The following is a 6,385-nucleotide window of genomic DNA, read 5'->3' as shown; positions in this document are numbered from 1 at the left end:
TAATTCATTGAAAAAAATACTAAGCCCTGAGGTGGTAAAAAGTTCTGGAAATAGTAGTGATAGTTGTTCAACATTGTGAATGTACTTACTTCCACTGAATTGTACACTTTCAAGTGGTGAATTTTATGTTGTGTATTTTACCACGATAAAAAAAGAATAATCCCATGCATGTTAAGTTATTTAATCCTCACAGAAACTTCTGAGGCAAGTAACTATTACGATCTCCAGGTTACAAATGGGGATACTAAGGTGTAGAGCAGTCAGGTAACTTGTGCAATGTCACAAAGCTGGTAAATTAACACAAATAACACATTTTTATGAAAAATAACTATTTTCTAAAAGAAGAAAACATTTAGTGAGATGAGTGGCATTGTTTTATATTTTTGCAAATCTCTTTAATGTCTGGTTTAAGAGAAGACAGCTGGTTTTTCATATCTGCTTCTGCATTCTGTCTGTGGTGACATGTTTTTGTTACAGTAAATGAAGAAAATCTGACCCCACACAAACATGTAGAAGGTCCTCACGCACCTCCAAGGTCCTTTGTACACATTTCGAGAAATGCTGTTGTAAAAGAAAAGCAATGACTTGGTGTGTGAAATGAGTTCCTTTATGTGGCCTTTTTCCTTGGTTCTTTGGAAAAACAGCTTGGGAGCTTTTTTTCCCCCAGGCCCTGAAGAGTTACCTCTGCCCTAGTTCTTTGGAGAAGCAACTGGGTGAGGAAGGGGGCTGGGGCTTGCAGGTTGTTTTCTACCCCAGAGGGTTTGTTCCTTTTGCCTATGGGATTTCCTGGGTTGATTGACATTTTGTGAATAAGCTGTAAACAACTTGATGGTTTGATACTTGTGCCTGGTAATTAACAAGACAGTGAGTTAATTGACATCTCTTGGGTAATTAAGGATTGATTGAACTCTGGTCTGGTGAGGGAGGCCCAACCTTGTAACTGACAAGGATCACGATATATGAATGGGTGAACACAGAGAGAGATGCTGGCTAAGAGCTGGGCTGGCAGAGAAGCAGAGCCACAAGTGGTCCTGAAGCTGCTACACTGGCTAGGAGGTGGGCCAGGTAGCAGCAGAGAGGCTGACAGCAGAGAGGTCAACAGTAGAGAGGCCTAATAGAAAGCTGCTGCTAGGAAAGCAGCAGCTGAAAGAGCTGAGCAAGCTGCTACGCTTGCTATGAGAGAGCCCAGTTAATGACAGAGAGGCTGATGGCGGCGAGCCTGATGGTGGGAAGTCTGATGGCAGAGAGGCCTGCACAGCAGAGAAGGCAGTGACCTGGCAGAGAAGCTGCACCCACTGATCACTGGAAGCCTGTGTGCTCCCTGATCCTGATCCTGAGTCGTTCCTGTTACTTCCAAGTTGATCCTGATCCCAAGTTGTAGCCTAATAAACCACATAATTATGAGTATGGTTGTTGTGTGTGGCTGTTGCAGTGAATTATTGAACCCAGCAGAGAAACAGAGACTGCTGTGGCAGGAACGGCTCGTGTCAGAAATGGTGAAGAAGTTGGAGAGTGGAGTGTATGTGTGACCTCCACCTCATGGGAACCAGCTTTGTGCTGATCTTGATTCTTATCCCTCATGAATATAGGCAATTCCTTACACTACAACACACCTGGAAATCAGAAGAACTGAATTCTCATTCTGTTTCTTCCATTTAATTTAAGCAAAACTTTGGTTAAGATACTTAACCTCTGTTTTCTCACCTACAAAAGAGGTATATTAATAATTCCTACCTCACAAGATTATGTCCTGATAATTAAATGAGATAATATATTTTAAGTGCCTGGAATGTGGTTGAGTCAATGTCCATTCCATGTCTCGGTAAAATTTTGTGATTTTCTTTATATAGGAAAGAGAATATATTCTTTTATATATTCCTTACATTTATATATTCTTTTATATATTCCTTATATTTTTCAGTAAAATTACAGCTAAGTACTTTATGGTGGTGGTATTGTTACCACTGCGAACAGGGAAAATACTAATCACAGTAGCTAATGTACATTGAAGGCTTACTGTGTGTAGGGTAGATTCTGAATGCTTTACTATATTAACTATTTAATCCTCATGACAGTTTTATGATGTAAGAATTATTATTTACGTTCCCATTTTACGAATGAGGAAACTGAGGTCAGAGAGGTTAGGCTCACACTGTTAGTAAATGGATGAGCAGGACTTTGACCTCTTGCCATCTGGCTCCAGGGGCCATGCTTGTAACAATCTTGTTATGGGGGATATCTTTGTTAATTATGTCTTCTAAATGGTTATTCCTAGTAGATAAGAAGAGTACAGATTTATTTTATATTTGTCTTGTATCTAGTGACTTCTCTGAATTTGTTGTGACTTCTCTGAATTTGTTATGAATTTTCATCATTTAAAAATTGATTCTCATGGATTTTCTAGGTATACAATCATATCATCTGCAAACAATGATAAATTTGCCTCTTCCTTTCCAAAAGTTATGACTCCTTTTTCAAGTCTTACTATATTGGATTTTTCAGAACAATATTAAATAACTCAGTGATGAAACCAGATATTCTTGTTTTATTTCATCTTTATATAAGTTGTTGACTTTATATATCATATATATATACACATTTATATACGAAGAATATTAAGACTATTAAAAACATTTATAGAAAATGAAAATTGACTTATTACCATGTTCTCTTTGGTAATTATTGAAAAAAATCAGATGTTTTTCTTGGTTTCTTATTGACCTATTATATAAATAAATTCTCTAATACCTAAACTTATGTTAATCCCTGGGATAAACTCTAACTGGTTGTGGTATATAATTATTATGTTCATACATTGTTGAATTTTATTTGTTAATCTTAAATATTTTTGGAATTTTATATTTATATTCATAAGTGAGATTGGTCTGTAGTTTTTTGTTTGCTTTATATTTTGGTGCTACTTCTGACAGGTCTTTGTATTAGGTTTATTCTGGCTTCATAAATAAATTGGGTAGTTTTCTATCTTTTTTTATTTTGCAGAACAGTTTCTACTTTCCATTCATTTTGACAGATAAATACTGTATAATAGAGATGACAAGGAAGAGAATGCAAATTGGCATAGATTATTTTGCCTCAGTAACTCTGCCACTTTTGTAGCTAGAGGACAGCCTTCGTTGTGAAGAAGCAATTTGGAGCAAGTAAGAGGGTCAAACGGGCCATTATTTCCGTTTTGAATAGTGTGGCTGGCTGGGCCGGCACAGAGGTGAGTAAGGATGGATCTGGGGAGGAAGGAAAGAGCTAAGAGAGGAGGGGAGCACAAAAGAAGATGAAAGGAGGGTTTACAATGGGTGGGAGGTGTTTAAACAAGGACAAAAACCAGGATCAAGTAGGACTGGGCCTGACAGTGGGACTGCTGGAGGGCCTGGTTGGCTCAAGTCAATTCTGACACATGGCGACTCCATGACCCCGTGTGTGCAGAGTAGAACTGCTCCATAGGCTTTTCAAGGCTGTGACCTTTCAGAAGCAGATGGGCAGGACTGCCTTCTGAGGCACCGCTGGATAGGTTCAAACTGCCAATCTTTCTGTTAGCAGTCGAACATTTAACTGCGCTACCAAAGGCCTGGTGGGGAGGATTATCCGGGAATGAGTACTCCTTCCCTTCCAGAAGAGTCTCCACTTTTCAGCTGGTAGCCTGTTGGTCACTTACTCCTATTTGAGAAAGTAACAGTATTTCTCACCCAGGGTATTTTCCTTTCTGTTCTACCATCTCCCTACTTCCATCCCAGCAAAAGCCTACATCCCATAGTTTTATACACACGCTTCTGAATGCAAGAGTTCAGCATGGAGAGCGAAGCAGAGAGTGATAGATGTCACCAACTTCAACTTTTTGCCTATGGCCAAGTCTTGCAGAAGGTTCTCTATTTCTTTTTCAGTCCTTCCCTTTTTGCTCCTCTAAGTTCCTATAGATAGACCCACAGTTACATGCTGCTTTTTTATGGCACAGACCAGAGCTGTAGGATAGTGGAGAGCAATGTGGTATGGAATTATGGGGAACCGCTCAGCATCATGCTTGCCACACAGCTGAGGCCGTCCTGACTGGAAAAACAAAGACAACACAGACAAATGAAATTTCTAACAACAAACTGAACTTGAAGGTCAGTCAGAAAGTCCAGGCTTTTTTTACATGAATCATTTTGAAAATTATTTTAACTGATGGCCAAACTGACATTACTGTTTCATAGATTTTTCCTCACTCTTTCTTACCCAGAGATGGGTTAGTTAACAATCAAAAGAGCAGCCACCAGCTTGACGTCAGGAGTGGGATGCCAGGAGCACAGATGGTCCACAACTCAGATAATTAGCTTCTGAAGGAAAAGCAACATCTAATAAGTCTTCTGTGAATGCAGAGTTTGGCTGGGCACAGCTGGGGCACAGAATAAGCAGGCTTCCACACCTCTTTTTCTATCCCTTAGGATGTCTGCAGAACCCTCACCCACTTCCTGTGGACAACAATCTACTGTAGATGTTCCACCCTAAAGGAGGGGAGCATAACTCCTCACTCCTTAAGTACACTGCATAGTAACTTCCTTCCACAGAAAGGAAGAAAAGGAATAGATTTACAGTGGAGAAACCTGATAAACACTGCTTCAGTCAGGTCATCAAGGTCAATATCAACGGTCATAATCATGTTGGTAGTATGTACCCTTGATACGATGTGATAAAAATGGCACTTCTGTGATCTTCCTCCCCAAAACCCATAACCTCAGTCTAATCGTGGGAAAAACATCAGACAAATTCCAATAGAGAGGCATTCTGGGATACAGCTGACCAGTCCTCCTCAAAACTATCAAAGTCATCAAAAACAAGGAAAATCTGAGAAACTGTCACAGCCAAAAGAAGCCTTAAGAGATATGATGACTAAAAGTAATATATCCTGGATGGGATCCTAGAACAAAGGACATTCTGAATAAAGTATGAACTTTAATTAATAATAATATATCAATATTGGTTCATTAATTATAACAAATGTATCATACTAATAGAAGTTAAAAGTGGTGTGTGGTGTTGGGGTGGGGAAGCAGGGCTATATGAGAATTCTGCACTATCTGTTCAATTTTTCTGCAAATCTAAAACTGTTATAAAAAATTGATTAATAATAATAAAACAAACCTGCACGTATCAAATAAAGACTTAGGATGGGACAACAGTATTTCCAAACCCTCAGACCCGGTGGGGCATTTCCTTAGATCTCTGGCTTTTGGGTTTTCCTCTTTTTAAGGCACTTACATTAAATCCAGGGTTCCTCAGAGAAGAAATTATCCTATATACACCCTTTCCATGTTCTCAGGGCTCTGTCACCCACAGGCCATGGTGATCTCATTCACTGTTATGACTTCAGTCACTACCTGTCTTCTGGTGATTTCCAAATCTTGTCTGGTTCACATCACTGTTCATCCAACTCTCTATTACACAGCGCCCTCTAGACGTTCAATTCAGCACGTCCAAACCTTAATTTCCCCTTAAATTTGCACCGCTCATTTCTTGTCTCACTGAGAGGCCAGAGCCCTGGGCATCACCCCAGACTTCCCATTCTCACAGTCCCCTGCCAGTAGGTCCCTCAGTTCTGTCAATGCTTCCTGCTTAGGGCCTCTTGTGCTGTGTTCTCTCTATCCACCTCCCCTCCCTCCACCCCAGAGGTAAGGCCTTCAATACGGTTGGGCCGCCAGCTTTCAGGTGTTCCCTTTCCTATTCCTTTCTTTGCCTGATTCCTTTCCTTCTTCTCTGTCCCTATAGCAGCTGTTGACATTGGAAAGTACATAGTTTCTTTCGATCCTCGCCAGGCAGCTCCATGGCTCCCCTCTACTGCAATCTCGCATCATGAATTCTTTTTCTCTGATCTTCAGGGGTGTGTTTATTTAGCTTTTGTGTTTGAGACAGAATCACAAGGAATTAGTGGCAGAGTGATCATTGTCTATTTAAAAATGTAACATGCAACGAACAGGGACAGATCCCAATTTAAGAGCTCCAACTATATTAATTCAGTTTTCTCAGTGTACAGGTGGACACAAGAACCACCTTTGAAGGCGTAACGGGGAAAAACTGGCGGTAGAACTTAATCAAATTACGACCTGAAATCAGGGTGTGAAAAGATAACGAGAAAACACACAAACACGAGCCTTACACCAATTACTGCATTAGGGTGTAATAAGGGAACGCCCGTCCCACCGAGCCAGCCAGGAGTCGAACCTGGAATCTTCTGATCCGTAGTCAGACGCGTTATCCATTGCGCCACTGGCCCTGAGACAAGGTGTCCCTTCTCACTGATGACACTTCAAGCTTATACTGCAGGGTTTCACGGGACGTGTAGTCTCTTGACGAAGTCTGCAAAGGCATAAAGCATTATGGGAACTTAAAGAGCGTCACG

General features: G+C 40.5%; 1 non-coding gene across 1 annotated transcript; it reads right to left on the bottom strand.

The window, feature by feature from the left end:
- Positions 1 to 6,186: 6,186 nt before the first annotated feature.
- TRNAR-ACG (transfer RNA arginine (anticodon ACG)) lies at positions 6,187 to 6,259 on the bottom strand. The gene has a single exon. It is a non-coding gene; the product is annotated as a tRNA-Arg (tRNA).
- Positions 6,260 to 6,385: the final 126 nt, after the last annotated feature.

This window comes from Loxodonta africana, chromosome 10 (genome assembly GCF_030014295.1).
Source record: "Loxodonta africana isolate mLoxAfr1 chromosome 10, mLoxAfr1.hap2, whole genome shotgun sequence".
Taxonomy (NCBI): Eukaryota; Metazoa; Chordata; class Mammalia; order Proboscidea; family Elephantidae; genus Loxodonta; species Loxodonta africana.
Note: the sequence above shows the minus strand (reverse complement) of the source record. Positions and strands in the feature narration are given on the sequence as shown.